Source organism: Anthonomus grandis, chromosome 8 (genome assembly GCF_022605725.1).
Source record: "Anthonomus grandis grandis chromosome 8, icAntGran1.3, whole genome shotgun sequence".
In the NCBI taxonomy this organism is placed as follows: domain Eukaryota; kingdom Metazoa; phylum Arthropoda; class Insecta; order Coleoptera; family Curculionidae; genus Anthonomus; species Anthonomus grandis.
Window position 1 is genome coordinate 29,546,404 of NC_065553.1, and position 16,885 is coordinate 29,563,288.

Below are 16,885 nucleotides of genomic sequence, written 5' to 3' on the forward strand. Positions count from 1 at the left end.
CTAAAGGACGCTGCTGGAAATTGGTTTTTTATAAATTACTTTTAAACTACCTGGTAGAATTTAATAAAAATTTTAGGTGATGAACACTATTAGGGACCTCTTAAAATTACATCCTTAAAATACATTTACCTTGTTTACTTTACCAGGGCGGACTAGGTTGTACACTGTAAGGCGTATATTTTTAACACCCTATATGTTAAAGTCTAAAAAAAATAAATTTGGATACCTTAAACCCTAGGCTAAAAAAAAGGTACTCCTGTTTATTATCGATAAAATGAACCGCTTTGGAGAAAAAAAATAATAAGCGAGCCAATGTTTTTTTTTTATTTTTATTTTGTTTAAATGAGATAAGTACGCCAGTTATTCAAAGACCAGAAAATTTCGATGTAAGTCACTTAATTTAAAAAAAATACATGTTCCTAAAAATACAGTGGTGTCCTAAAAAATACTTTTACAAAATATTTCTTATTTATTATACGTTTATTTCTTTTTTGTTATTCTTAAGATAAAAACTAAACATAAAAAAAAACTAAAAAAATAATGTAAACCAATTGTATTATACCTAACTTATTTATCGGAATTTTTGCATTTTTGAACGCATTATTGTTACAAACGTTGCTATACTCCAAATTTACCAAATACCTATCATTTAAACCTAATCTTTGTCAACATATTCATATTATTCATCCTTTATTTGATAATAACTTTTTAATTTTTGTATTTTTTGGTAACTTTTAATTTAAATTACGTCAAAATATGGAGTTTACTTTTATTGAGTAAGCAGATATGCATCTTATGAATGGTCTAGCGTCTTGCAAGGCATTGGAAGCAAAAAGATTGTAGGAAGAAAGATTTCCCAATCGCATTATTCCGGATCAGAAAACATTTCAACGTGTTGATCAACGTCTAAGGGAAACTAGTAGGTTTCTGTTTTCCACTTAATGAGGTAATACTATTAAATTTCCTTAATGCAATTTTAGGTTGTTTTGAAAAAAAAGAATAATGGTGGTCGGAGGAGAACAGCACGTACAGTGCAATTGGAAGAAAATATATTAGGCGCTGTAGCTGACACTCCTACAACGAGTACTTGAAAATTAGCCGCTCAGCTTCATTCGTCCAAAATAATTGTACATATCCCAAGTAACATTTTCTCAAGCAGTTGGTTTTTAAAGTTGCCTTTTAGCCACACCAAGGTTCTGAATAGTCATTGGCTTGCTTGATGGAACTATTTAGGTTAAATTTTGTGCTAATAGGAACTAGGAGTCTTAGGTAAATTAAAAATCTAATTATTTCTAGTCAAGTGTCAACAATAACGTTGTTATGGCCATAAACGAGGGCTTGATGGTTTTGAGATAATTAGGTTTTGGAGAGGTTATATTTCAGCATTAATTTGGCAATCAAAATTCCAATATAGAACGATTTTAGCATTAAAATTACCTATTCAGAACCATATGGTCTTGAATCAATTGTCTAACTATTTCGGAAAATATAGTATTTTTTAACACCTAAAGGACTTGCTAAAAGTCATATGGATAATAAGATAACTTTATGGGATAAGGTTTAACCAACTAGTCATAATAAAACACAGTTTGCGGACGGTCGCGACTATTAAATCCTACGTCATTTATTCTTAGAATAGTCTTGGCACAAAATTGTAAGAAGTGGTAATTTTAAAAGAAAAGTGAAGCGAAATTTCCAACGAATTACAACTGGTCAGGTAAATATGACAAGTAAAATATTGACAATTTTGGTAGATTATAACGTAAAAAAAATTTAGTTTGCATCAGATACACCAGAAGAAGATAATTCTCGTAATTTAACTGATGGCGGTCTTGGCATTGAACCTGATCCTCTAGAATCAGATATTTACGATGCTAGTACCAGTGGCTTAACAGAAAAACTGGCTTCAGAACAAAAGTTCATCGATGGATTGGAATGAAGATGATGAAATTGATGACTTTAAGAAATTTGATTTTAGTCAAGATTTAAAAGATTGGTCACTGAAATATAACATTAGACACGTTGCCATTAAAGATCTTTTAAAAATTTGAAATAAAAATGCAGAGGTTTAGCAACAAGACATGGCAACACCGGATCGCCTCGCATTAGGTTGGTTGTCGTCGATTGGTGGCAGCAAATAATATCTGACAGTGCTGATTTTTGGGGATTCACATCGTATTAATTTATTGGAAATACATACAATCTTACAATCATTACATTTCTTTAATTTTTTTGTGGTAATAATATAATAATTTTAATACTTTGAATTGAAATATTGCATGGGTGTGTCAAGAGAAAAATTATTTGGTACTCATAACCTCCAAACTTGCAACAATCTGTATTTATCTTCATCAAAATTGCTTTGCCTATCTTTATTATATGAACTAAAATGAACTTACCTTTTTATGTACCTAAATACAGCCCTGTATGCAATTTGAACGATAAAAAAACACACTTTTATTTTTACAGTAACTGGAACCACCAAAACCAAACGCAAACTGAATTGCAATAAAGAAGACTCAAGAAATCCCGCGTAGCAATGAATAATGCCAATAGATCCTACTAAATGCCTAAAAGCCATTTATTGAAATTCGCTCAGACTTTGCCAGCTAATTGGTTATTAACAGTGGCCTATAAGTCCTGGAAGATGCTAGTTAGCCTTGTTCTAGCTTTTTTTAAAACCCACTGGCATTTTTTAAAGTTTTTTGTCCTACGACATAGCTTTTGATACTTACTTAAGTTATTATAGCAGCTTAAAAGCATACCCTGCTAGGCGTCCATTTTGAAGAAAAAATGTAATTCTTCCATTTTTATAAGCTATTCAAATACAGGCAAAAATAATGTAATATGTAAACAATTTAGATAATATATAAAGACACTGGAGCATTAAAGTACATATTATCACTAAAGCATCTCAGAAATAAAAATATAATAATTTTTTATTTTTTTATTGGCACTGAATAATGTTTAATTTGTAAGATATCAAAGGCGCGCGTGTTTTACAGTTAAATTACACCCAACTTTTTCAAGAAACTGGTGTGCGCAATGAAAATCGGTCATCTATTCCAGTATAATTTTTTTTTTTAAATAAAGTCATACTTATTAAAAATGTCGCCATTGCTTTTTATTTTGGCGTTGTCTTATGTTTACCCTGGCTGTATCATATTTAAAACTAAAAGGTCAGATTTTTATACTTTGGTATCTCTGAAATACCATATTTAAAACTATATGGCAAAATGTTAATACTTCAATATGTATCTGAAATGCCAAAAGCCGGCGAATAGGTCAAACTATATAACCACCTAAAAGTCTAAAAGGACTTTGCTAAAGGGTTGTAAACAGGTAGGCGTAAAAGCTTTCAGGTTCTACACAGATTACTTTTAGGCATCTTCGGGTTCGATAAAGGTTATTTCTATTAGCTATATAGGTTCTGTGATATGCGATCTGGTTTAAAATTGGCCAGGACCTATTGGCAACGACAACCTCTTTAGGGCTGGGCCTTTTTTTACTACAGGAGGTTATGCGGGCTAATAAATAACGTTGTTTGTGCTTAATGGCATAATCAATAATTTTTCTTAAACAGGTTCTAGGAGTTATTTATAACCTTTTTAGAACCTAAATTATTACTTGGGATGGTACTTCAAGAACAACTGTTGTACCCATATCACTTACAAAAAGTGCATGAACTACTGCCCAGAGATTTTGCTCCTAGAATACACTTCGCAAACTGGCTGTTAGATCAGCAGCGAAATAACCCTAACTTTATCAGCACGATTCTTTTTACGGATGAAGCAGGGTTTACCAAAACTGAAATTGAAAACTTACATAACTCGCATGGATGGGCTGATGGAAATCCCCGTGATACTGTTATTTCTCATCATCAACATCAATTCCAATCAATAAATATCTGGGCAGGAATTATTGGCAATTTTTTGATTGGGCCATTTAAACTGCCACCACGTTTAAACGGAAAACTTTATTTGGAGTTCCTCCAGAACAATCTTCCAGATTTATTAGAAGATTTGCCCCTTGCAACCCACCGAGATATGTATTTTATGCATGATGAAGACCCACCCCATTTTAGCCTTGCTGTAAGACACCACTTAAATAATACTTTTGAAAACCGTTGGATAGGTAGAGGAGGACCTGTTGCTTGGCCTCCTCGGTCTCCCAAAAAATCTAACGCCATTAGATTTTTATCTATGGGGTTACCTCAAAACCTTGGTGTATTCCACCCCAGTCGATACTCGGGAAGAACTGCTCCAAAGAATTACATTTCATTGTGATAATATAAAAAACAATCTTGGGTTATTGTGGCAAGTGCAGCAGTCCTCGATTCGTCGTGCCCGCGAATGTGTTAAGAGTTCACGGAGCCCACGTCGAACCTACTTATGAAGTTTTTAATAATTAATTGTTTATTGCTCGTATTGAAGAATTTAACTTTTGTTTACATATGTATTTGGTTTTTGGTATTTTTTTGTAAGTTGTTTTTTCTAATTTAAAAACATACACTCATCATAGGTTTTTTTTTATTATTTTGTAAAAGTATTTTTTAGGACACCACTGTATTTTTAGGAACATGTATTATTTTAAATTAAATCACTTACATCAAAATTTCTCTGTTCTTTAAATAACTAGCGTACTTATCTCATTAAAAAAAAAAATAAAAAAAAGACATTGGCTCGTTTATTTTTTTTTTCTCCAAAACGGTTCATTTTATCGATAATGAACAAAAGTACCTTTTTTTTAGCCTAGGCTTCAAGGTATCCAAATTTATTTTTTTTAGACTTTAACAAACAGGGTGTTAAAAATATACGCATTAAAGTGTACAACCTAGTCCGCCCCTGGTAAAGTAAATAAGGTAAATGTATTTCAAGGATGTCATTTTAAGAAGTCCCTAATAGTGTTTATCACCTAAAATTTTTATTAAATTCTACCGCGTAGTTTAAAAGTAATTTATGAAAAACCAATTTCCAGCAGCGTCCTTTAGGATGCTGTATCTTCGTAAAGAAGGCCTGCAGGAATTTTTTTTATAGGAACGTTCGGTATTATTTTTCGATGTTCTATCTGAATCCAAGAGATTTCCCACATGAAACGGGACACCCTGTATAAAGTAGTAATATAGGTTTTTTATATACCGGGTGGCCAACTAAGAATGGACGTCGGCGATATCTCAGGCCCTAATAGTCGTAGCGCCTTGAAAAAAAAAATTTTGTAATAAAAGTGGCCAAAAAAAAATGCTGGAAATTATTTTGAAGTTTATTGGTCAATCGCTAGAGGGCGCCACAGCTTCTTTAAATTTTAAAATTGCATTTTTGCCAAAAAACCTCCAATAACGTACACCTCAAAATATTATATTAATATTCTAGGAAGATTTCCTCACAAAAAAGTTTCTACAAAAATTTCTGTCAGTTGTCAAATAAAGTGGTGGGGGGCGTTTTTAGCTTGAATAAAGAAAACAGCTGAAAATCAGCTATGAAGATCACATAAACTCGGTACAGAAAATTTCACGATATTTGTGAAATTTCACGGGAATTAGACCTTTTCCTGCTACATATTCTTCGTATAGGTTATACATTTTTTTAATGGACTTCTTCTAAGTATTTTCTTTTGGTTTCTGCCCGGCAATAATGACTCTCTATTACTGGAAACATTTTAATATGTTTTTTTACCAAATTTATCGACTCTTCAGGAATACACTTCTTTTTATGTTGTCCCTGTGTACTTTTATTGAGTGTGTGGGAACTCATGGGAACTCATGATTATGGACGGTATATATGGGTTTTCGGCTTATACCTAGTGTTCCACAGTAAAAATCTTTGCAGACCTATATTCTATTATTATTTAAAATAAAATAATAGCCATAAGTATTATTTTTTATTGAATTTTCCGAATTTTTTCCCTTTCTTCTTCTTTCAACTGTACACTTGGTCGTCGTATTTAATATAAACATTCTCTTTTCGTTGGCATCTAGCTTATAATAGTTTGAAAAAAATTCTTTTCTATCGTCTTCACCTATTTTTGTAGCACACTTAAAGTAACATTTATTCAAACAATCTTTTTTTGTTACAATTTTTCTAGCAGGGCGAAGCTTTTTTCTTGATGACACGTATTCCAGTCCCCTATCATATTTTTCTTTTCGAATATTTTGTGCCCAGGATTTCAAGTTCCTAGTTCTTTTATGTGAGAGCTTTTTTTTAGCTTTTTGCACCACTATATCGGGCTCTATATCTTTATTTTCAACAAGGTGTTGTATAGGGCTTTCGACTACGTGATTATTGGGCCGATGTAGGGGATCATCCACTAGATACTCCCTCGGGGTTTCTAAGGAACTTTGTATGGGAGGTTCTATGGAAACTTCGTCAGGGTGGTCTATGGAATGTTCTAGGGAGCGGTCCTGGGAATAGTCCGTAAAATGTGCCTCAGGGTTTAGTTGGGTTGGGAATAACTGCCGATCTACTGCACTGTAAGGTTATTTACAAACTTAATAATGATGATACCACGGCCTTAAAAATAATAAGTAAGAGCAAAAGTTACCTGGATATTTTTTTTTTCTTGCCAATGCTTTTATTGTTTAAATCCTCATTAAACTCAGGCTCAGAGTCCGAAGTCTCCGGTTGACAAGGAATATCAATTTTCTTGCCCCGTATTGTAATGCTAAAAATATTCGAATACGTATTCTTGGAACTATAAAAAACTTGTCTTACACCTTATGTGTTTTTTAGACTTCTTTTGAGGTGGTTTATATTCTGTATCTTTGTCAGAATCATAATCATCACAAATATCATCCCTCATTACTGCTATTCATTTTTGATGTTAAAAAAATATAAAAACATACACGACGTTACTCCGCAAAATATAAATAATACTGAAAAACCTAACCTTAAAAATACAAAATCACACGAATAACACCAAAAATTTAGACTTACAAGGGTGTATGTTGCAACATAGTACCTTGTTATACTCAAACACCAAAAAAAAATTTTAAAAATGAGTATATCATAGGTGTATGTTCAACATAGTACTATGTTACTAAATTTTGAAATTTTTAGGACATACATCTTTGGTTTTTTCATGATTCTGAGATGACTGTTTGCTTAATTTTAGTTTTAAAAGATTCTATGTATACCTTATTACACATAGAACTGTGTTATCCCAAAATCTAAAAATTTCCAAATTTGTTACATACACCCTTGTAATACTAGGGCAGCGATTTATTAACGTTGCCTGTTTATTAACAATTTAAGGAAATTTTCACGAAAATCAATGTATCATTTACATCTTAATATTTACCAAGGACGTTTTCTATCTTGTTGAAAAATCTATGTATGAGTCCTTGGCTTAGTTCATTTTATCTTTCGAAATTCCAAAATTTATTTTTTTTATACGGGGTGATCAAAATCGTTACTCAAATAATGATATTTTTAATTCAATTTTGCGCTATTTTTTTAAACGGAACACCCTGTATCTAGGTAACGTGTGATTGATGAAATGATTAGAGCATACTGGAACCGTAAAGAACAAAAAACAAACTAAAACAAAAACAGTTTTAAATGAAGAAATTAAATTGACAGTCACTAAGTCGGTTGCCGAAAATTAGAGTAAGGGAAATAAGTAAGGACTTACAAATCCAGAAATCGTCCGTAGGAAAATCCTACAAGAAAAATAAATCACTCCCATCAAGTTCAGTTACATCAAGAATTCACCAAAAACAATAACAACATGAATTAAATACATTATAAAAAGAGTTAAATCACAAAAATTGCTCAAAGTGTCTACCGTTTTGCTCCAAACACAAATCAACCCTACGTGCGAAAGTTCTTCCAACTCCACGAAGCGTAGAAGGCGTAATACGTCTAAAAGACTCTTGTACGTGCTCCACCATATCTTCACCATTCTAGTTGTGGGTACAATACGATAAACTTCGGACTTAACATTTCCCCACAAAAAGAAATCCAGAGGCGTTAAATTCGGTGACCTAGGAAGCCATCCAGTGGGACCTTTCAAGTATAAAGTTTAATAACTATGTATACAAAAGTTAATTTTAATAACTAACTTAGCCTTCCAATCCATCTATTACCAAATTGGTGTGTAATATGTTTCCTGACATTTGCACTGAAGTGAGCTGGTGCACCATCCAACTGTAGCCACATCTGATGCTTTACAAAGTCGGGAAGATCTTGGGTCAAGCGTGGAAAATCCTCTCTTAAGAAATTAAGAAAAACTTCTGCTGTTACACGATTTTCAAAAAAGTATGAACCAATAACAAAATCATATACTATTCCACCCCAAACATTGATGCTTTATCGGTGTTGAAAATGATTGACAAAAACTCGATGCGGATTTTCTTTATCGTAAAAGTGAAAGTTATGTCGGTTCACAAAACTGTTTCTGTAAAACGTACATTCATCCATCAGTAGGAAGCACAAATTTAAAAAAATTCTCGTCTTCTGCTACTTGATTTTGTGCCCATTGACAAAAAGTTATTCTTTTTTCAAAATCATTTTCGGTAAGTTCTTGATGTATCTGAGCATGATAGGGATAATATTTTTTTTCTTCAGACATTTTCCCACGGATGATTCGGTATTTCTAAGTTCTTACTTATTTATTTCCGATTATTTCCGATGTTTCTACAAGCGACATAGTGATTACCAATTGGTTTTCTTCATTTAAAACTGTTTTTGTTCTAGTTTGCTGCTTGTATTCTACGCTTCCAGTATGATCGAATCATTCTTCTAATTTCTTCAACACTCTATCATCAGGATGTCGCTTATTAGGAAAATTTTCCGCATAAACTCTTGAAGCCAAAAATCAGTTCCCAAGGCATTCACCGAAAACGTAAATCATATTTACTAATTCTCGGTGATAGTAATAATTTATTTTGATACAAATATACTTAACATGAATGATAAGTAAACATCAAAATTAACATACGTCACATAACAAAGAATACTTGTGAGAAAAATTTCCTCACTTTTAAAATATGAGATAAGCATCATGGATTTATATTACTTGTCTTTCCTACTATAATTTCATTATGGTTACTACAACTATTGATTTTTTTTCTTACTAAAAAGTATTTGAAATAGAATTGAACAGAGTGACAAAGTACTTGTCACAGATTATTTATTATTATATTATCACTTTATTAATCAGTTCGTCTTTAATTGCATCGAATTTTCGTTTCGATACATATCGTGAGTCTCTCGACTTAGATAAGATCGATCGATTCGAATCGGAGGAACTGCTCGATCACTGCTCGAAGAAACATTACGTTTTCGTTTCGACACTTTTCGGGCACGACACGGCGAAACCGGGTAATTGGTTTTCTTTTTACTTTTCTTGCTTCTAACTTTCGCACTTAACTCACTAGACTTAGATTTCTCCATTTTACTATCAAAATGGCCCGGCGCACAAGGGTTTTAAATATCCCACCGCTGCTTTGTAAGAAAAACACCCGGTAGGTTAATTAAAATTATATTTATTTAAATTGGTACAAAACAGAATCTTAGCTTTAAGTTACTTTCACGGTCTTTTCTTAACTGCCTAAAAAACTACCTACCATGCCTATTCAAAAGGCTCAACGGGATATCACTGTAATATGATATCTACAAACATACATACTCTTATTTATTGGTTCTTAGAATTAGTTGGTCCACTTGTGAAGGGTGTTTTGCTTAGGCATAAACATATAAATTCAATAATTATAACAATTGCTTTGCTATGTTAAGCCGCGTATCCACCTGACAAACGGAACGTTTAGAAACATTTGCAATCGTTTACAAACAAGATGTTTATTCGGTGGATACGTCGGTCACTCACATTTGCAAACGTTTGCAGGCGTTTGTCACAGTTCCGCGAAAAGTCGGTAACTTCAAAGGATTTGACTTGTTTGTGGATTTCTGTTTGATTTCAGTGGAGACGCGATATTCTCCGTTTGTAGATAAATAGATATAACCGATTAGTGTTTGTATACTTGTATTTAGTGTTAATAAAAGTTGTGGTTAAAGTGATTGATCAATAACTCGAACAATAATCATTATTTAATTTGTTTATTTACGATGAATATTACTACGGAATGGGACCACGAGCAGTGTATTTACTTAATAAATTTATGTAGACAAAAACCGGAACTATGGAATGCCAGACATGATTTTTATTATAATAAAATTAAGAAACATGACGCCTGGGCCGATATAGCCAAAAATATTAATGCAATCATCGATATTGTAAAGGCTAAAATAGGCTCGTTGACAACTTCATTTAGAAGAGAAAGAAACAAAGAAACTCAAAGTTTGGGAACAGGAAAAGGTCTGTATATTTAGTGAACCTATTTTTCTTGTTTAATATTTTTTGACATCAAAGTTGGAGGAGCTTCCAGCATTATCGCTTTAGAGTGCAGTTTTTTGTATTTTTATCCGTTAGATTGGATCCACATGGGTACGTGATCACGGATCCGTTGCAACCACGTGACTGCTCTCGACCAATAAGGGTTTGTTATGGTTAATTGCTATTGGTTGATATCAGTCACGTGATCGCAACGGATCCGTGATCACGTACCCGTGTGGATCCAGGCTTACTATTAATAAGGATGGCCAACAATAAAACTGAAAATTTGCAGGGCGGGAGGAGGTACACACAAGCCACTGGTTTGCCTATGAGGCATTTGGATTTCTTATGGATAGGAATAAATGCAGGAAATCTGTCAGCAGTACAAAAAAGATGACTCATTCCCAAATAGAAGATTCAGAGGTGACGAATATTTTTTATTTTAATTTAATTTTACAAGCGAAAACTCATTCTTTACAAGAATACTAACACTGTACGTTTAGCTAAGCATGTTCATTTTGCCATGGAATAGCTCCATTGCTGGAAAAATATGCTGCAAATTCTTTTTCAAAAATTTCCTGAGGAATTTTTGCAGACTTTCGAGGAACTTTTTTAATATTAGTCAGGGACATTTCAGTATCATCTCTCCAAGCACCAGGACTAACTTTCCCTTCTACTTCACTATCCAGGGCGCCTTGTGGACAATAAATATTTGCTGAAGAGTTACTTTTGCGTAAGAAGTGGTGCAAATATATACAAGTCATCACAACTAATTCTGCTTTATGTGGCTCTAAAAGCATTGGTTTTCTTAAAACTCTAAAGACAGATGCTAGGATACCAAAAGCATTTTCCACTACTCGGCATGCTCGACTCAACCTGTAATTGAAAATTCTTTGTATTGAACCTTTTTCATAAATTCCTAAATAAGGTTTTATTAAATTATCAGCCAGGGCAAACGCTTCGTCTCCTAAAATTACGTAGGGAATAGCTTTCTCGCGACCAGGCAATGATTTTGGTAATGGCAAATTTAAAGCATTATTTTGAAGACGTTTATACAACTCTGTGTTTTTAAAAATTCCTCCGTCTGAGATTTTTTCTTGAACACCAACATCAACAAATAGAAAATTATAATTAGCATCAACTAGGGCAAAGAGAACGATGCTGAAAAACGACTTATAATTAAAAAAGTCACTTCCGGTTTTTTTAGGGCACTGTAAAACTACATGCTTCCCATCAATCGAGCCAATTTATTGTGGAAAATTCCATAACGTTTGAAATTCTTCACATGTCTGCAACCATTCCGATTCGGTTTCTGGCATCTGCAGAGAAAGAATTGTTTTTTATTTGTATGCGTTCGTTTGCGTCAATTTAAAATATGTGTTTCACCTCAACGTTAATTTAGAATATGCATATTTTAATTATTTCTGTTATTAAATATTTTTTATTTTTGCATTTTTTTTCAGGTTATTGCTGATAATGAAGTAGTTGCCGAAGAAGTAATGAAAGCATAAGAAGAATTTAACAATAAGAAGAATATAAGAAAACATATGAAGTTTAATGAAAACAGTGAACCAATTGGTGGAGGAACAGAACCAGAACTTTATCCAAAAAGAGCCTTTGAACCCAGCCATTGATTTTTGACATACGTCAAGTGCGGTTGTACTCAGCGTACAGACCATACCTACTCATGTTTTGTTAAGTAACTAGTTTTCTCAATAAAGGTCAAATTAATTATATGGTTATTTACTTACCCTTATATAGCTCGCTAATGCTTTCATGATGGCGGCACATACTTCAGGAATTATTCTAGAAATGAGCTGCTTCGAAACTCTGAAGAGGTACATTAGACTGGCATAGGAATCTCCTGTCGCTAGAAAGCGAAGTGTGATGGCCAGTCTAATTTCGGCAGAGACGCACTCTCGATAGTTCGTGTCAATTTTAGATATTTCTGGAGAAATTCTTGAGAGCAGAAAATCAAAATCTCTTGGCGAAACTCGAGGAAAATTTTTGAATAAGCTACTCCTCTCAGTTTTGATATCAGAAATCAGCTGCCTAGAAACTCTAGTTTTTAAAACACGGGACACCCATAATCTATGTTTCCTTCTTTTTTTCTTCTTTTCTTTTTCTATTAGTGCACAAAATATTAATGCAGCACAGGAGGCAGGTTTCTTTCTACTTAACGGGGCCATTTTTACAATTTTCCTATTCTCGGTTTTTCTCAAAATAAAAAAAAGACCTGGATACGCGACAAACGCTCTCAAAACTGCTTTGTGAACAATTTCAAACAACATGTGCTGATCGGTGGATACTTCGTTTTGCAAGCGTTTATTAATATTCGCAAGCGTTTACAAATGTTGCTACAAATGTTAATGCCAGTGGATAGGCGGCTTTAGCAAACTACACTAATCACCGACATTTTGGAAATAGTGTATTACATACGACTATAGCGTTTACCGCTCAATCTGAAATACACCACAGAAGCTCATAAATAACTAATTGATTAACTAACTCGCCGCGCTTTTGAAAAATGTCTGTTTATTATAACGCTTTCAATGACGATCCGCCATCGCAATCATTATTAACTGCGAACGTATTTAGAACATTGTTATACCGATCTTAAATTGCTTCTAGAAAAAATACCGAAGAAGCGCGATAACAGTTTTCTTAACGGTTCGTCAAACTTATTTTTAAAACATTTTTATTTCGTATGGCAGTAATTACAACTGACAAATGAGCTATTCTCAATACTAGTTAACTCTATACTTTTATTAAAGCTGACAGAAGCAGTAAAATAATATGATTAAATAACGCATCTGGGATTTATAATGTACTCGCATGTAGTTATAAGGGGATATAAAACTTTGTCAGGTTTTTTGCTCGCGTAGAAAACCAAAATATTTACTTTCTGGCAATGTGATGTATAGCGGATTACAATTAAGTATTTTTAAACCTTTCGCTGTTGGATTTTAGGTGGCCTAATTTTAAAACAATCTGCTAATTTAGATTTACTTAGGAATGTCGTTTGTTAGATAGGTATACAATATTATTCTTAAAATCAGGTTGTTTGCATTTAATTTTCTCCCAGCTCTATACACTTTTTTTAATTGCTATTTGCGGCTATTACGTCAGTTTTATCACATTAATAAAAAATCTATTAAAAATCAACACACAAGGCTTCTCGACTCGTACTGAAGGGGCCATAAAACCAAAACGATCTCGTCAATTGCCAATGTAAATAATGATTCAGTTTTATTATTTTTTACAGTTTACATATTGTATTCTGGTTAACATTATCGTAGTGATTTTATAGTTTGGAATAATAAAAGAAGACTTATTTTATTGTTAACGTAACGAGAATTTGAAAAGTAGTAAAACATAAGCTTTGTTAGATAACGTCTTCAATCTTCCTCTTCAATATCCATAATTTGCTAAGCTGCTCCATTTTAGACTTAATACTACTGTCTAAATGTTATTTAGTACTAAATTCTAAAAATAATTTACCGGAAAATTTTTTTTTTTAGATAAGGGACAATTATATAGAATAAAACCAATCAGTCGTCGAAAAGGTAAAAAGTGCTTTTTGGAAGTTTCCGAACAACATACTGCGTTTACCAGAGAAGTGATAGTATGGTGGCGCACAATTATAAATTGTGTTCAATAATTGCAGAGGGTTTTTTTTTATGGTAAACACAAGCACAAGAGGAAAGTCCTATGTCACTCTTGGAGTGGTGCTTGCGCGAAGATATTTGTGGGCATTTACCTTGAATCGCTGCAGGTTGTATGCGTCGGGAAATATGTGAGGTGGAAGCCCGTTTCACAAAGATGTTCTCAAGATGAATGAAAAAAGTCCCGATACAGCGACGTCCTTGGGGTAGGCAGGGGGACTCGATGTTGATGAGCCGCAACTGCTAGACGCGTCCTTCTTGCCGGAACAGCCCTGGGTGGAATCAGGCCTGCCAGCTCAGAGGAGCACCTACCGTGATAATAACGGTAGAATAAACAGAGATCAGCCACCTTTCTCCTGTGCTTCAGACTATCCAGACTCTTTGTCAGTTCTGGTTTGTCGATAAGACGAATAGCTCTCTTCTGTATAGAATCTAGCAGCTTTAAACTACGCACCAAGGTTAGTCTTCATCGTAAATACTGCAGCCTGCGTTTTTTTAGCATTAAAATTGACCAGATTGTTACCGCCCCACTCCAAAATTGCTCTAATATCGTTGTTGGTTGAAGCTACTTATTGCTGCCTAAGATTCTGAGAAGTTGCGGCTGTCATTGGTTTGGCGGACTTAAATGTGGAAATAAGTGTGCTATCGTCCGCAAAGCTGTAGATTGGATTGACAGTGGTTCCTAGCAAATCGTTGATATATATCAAGAAAAGGGTGGGGGATAGAATGCATCTTTGAGGGACTCCAGCGTTAATGTTAAATTTGTCGGAGAGGTGTCCATCGACGGCTACTTGGATTGTTCATTGTTCAAGAAAACTTTTGATCCAATTCAATAATGAGTTTTGTATACCGATTGAGGAGAGCTTGGTTAGTAGTCCCTCATGCCACACTCTGTCAAATGCCTTGGAAATGTCAATGGCGACTGAGCGGCAGTCGCCGTGCTTCTCCATGGCTTCCGTCCACAAGTGTGTGACGTAAGCCAAAAGATCGCCGGTGGATCTAAGCTTTCGGAAGCCGTATTGATGATCGCTGATTAGTCCAGATGATTCCAGATATCTTAACAGTTGTTGGTTGACTCCTTTCTCCATAATCTTCGATATTACTGGAACTAGTGCAATCGGGCGGTAATTGGAGGGCATCGTCTTCTTACCCTTTTTGGGTACAGCTTGCACTTGAGCAGTTTTCCAGCTTGTTGGAAATGAGCCCTGCTTACACGATGCCGTGAACAGTCTACATAAGGGAGGAGTCAATTCGTCTGCACAACGTTTTAGTACAAGGGCTGGAATTCCATCGGGTCCAGAAGCTTTGTTGGTGTCTACGCTTTTAAGAATTTTATTTATAATTCGTTGGGGAAACGAAATTTCTCCCATTGATGAATTCACCCTTGGCAAATATGGCGGTGTTTTGCCTTGCGAGTGCAGAGTAGAATTGGACGCGAAGAGTTTACCCAGTAAGTTGGCTTTTTCCCTTGCTGTAACCGCGATAGAACCATCATCTGCTGTTAGGGGTGGCAAGGCCGACTTAGCGAATCCTTGACTAACGGCTTTCGATACCGACCAGAAAGATCTTGTTCCATTTGGGCAGTTTAGCAATTTGTTTTTGATCCTGTTGTTGTGACTCTCTTTGCATTCATCAATAATTCGCTTGCAGCTATTTCTGGAGGTTAAAAAGTTCCTCCAATTTTCGGTGGAAGGATGTTGACGCCATTTGCGATATGCTGCGTTTTTAGTGTTTACTGCCTTTTTGCAATTCACGTTGAACCATTGCTTGTTGTTTGATCCGCATTTAGTAGAAAAAGGGATATAAGCTTCCATTCCTGCCAAGATCGTCTTTGTAATTTGGTTTGCACATTCTAAGATGTTATTGGTTCTAAAGCAGACTTCTTTCAAAGGGAATGAGCGATAAAATTCCCGAAGATGGATCCACTCTGCTGATTTAAAGTGCCATACCTTCCGCGGCATCGGAGGATCCTGCGTTTTAACATCCAACTGGCCAGAGACTGTTATCAATTTGTGGTCCGATGTTCCTAGGGTGGCCTGTACTGATACAGTGTACGAGTCAGGGTCTGAAGCCCAGACCAGATCTAGGAGACTCGCGAACTGGCCGTCTCGATCGGGGATTCTGGTAGGTTCCTCCACAAGCTGCGTAAGCCCGCATATGGTGGCAAATAGCTCGGCTTCTCGTCCTTCATCGTCGTTCTTGTTGCAGAAGCGCAGCCAGTTGATATTGTGAACGTTAGAATCACCCATGACGATGATTTCTGCGCTTGGGTAGTCAATTTGCAGTTGGTTAATGCAATTAACCAGGTTCAAAAAGAGCCGCCTATATTGGGTGTCGCTTGGTGGTCTGTAGATACAGCAGATAAATTTCGTGGCTCCACTGGCTATTATTTTGAACCACATGACGTCGAAGTCTGCAGGTTTAAGCGTTTCCTCCCGCTGGCAACTCAAATAGCTCTTGACAAATACTGCCAATCCAAAGTTTAGTCGAAATCGAGTGTGTAGATCGTATCCAGGATAAATGAGGTGAACATTTGTTGTTGAAGGTTTCACCTTTGTTTCTGCCAATGCCAGAATGTGAGGCTTATTTGATTGCAGGTGTTGGTGTACTGCATTAATATTGGTGTTTAGGCCTCTGATGTTGCAGAAATTGATTTTTAGGCTTTTAAGTCCGCCTGATGGACCCCCCCGACCAGCCTCCGCCCGGAGATCCGAATGGGAGGCGAGTTTACCTCCGGAAAGTTTTGGTCGTGAGGGCGCCATCATGCATTTATTTTTCTACTCCATTTCCCCTTTGGAAACCGGTCACATCGACATCGCGGCGAAACGTGAGTTCCATGGAACCACTTCACGCCGCCTAAGTCCTATGTGGTGGTATTGAACCGCGCGATG

The 16,885-nt window shown here is 35.2% G+C and overlaps 1 protein-coding gene and 1 long non-coding RNA gene across 4 annotated transcripts in view; both read left to right on the forward strand.

Annotated features, from left to right (window-relative positions):
• LOC126739457 (uncharacterized) overlaps nt 1-16,885 on the forward strand; it is a 125,679-nt gene that overhangs the window by 12,888 nt on the left and 95,906 nt on the right. The window lies entirely within an intron of this gene.
• Nucleotides 566-3,387, forward strand: LOC126739466 (uncharacterized). The gene is made up of 3 exons (XR_007661637.1): nt 566-919; nt 981-1,269; nt 2,470-3,387. It is a non-coding gene; the product is annotated as an uncharacterized LOC126739466 (long non-coding RNA).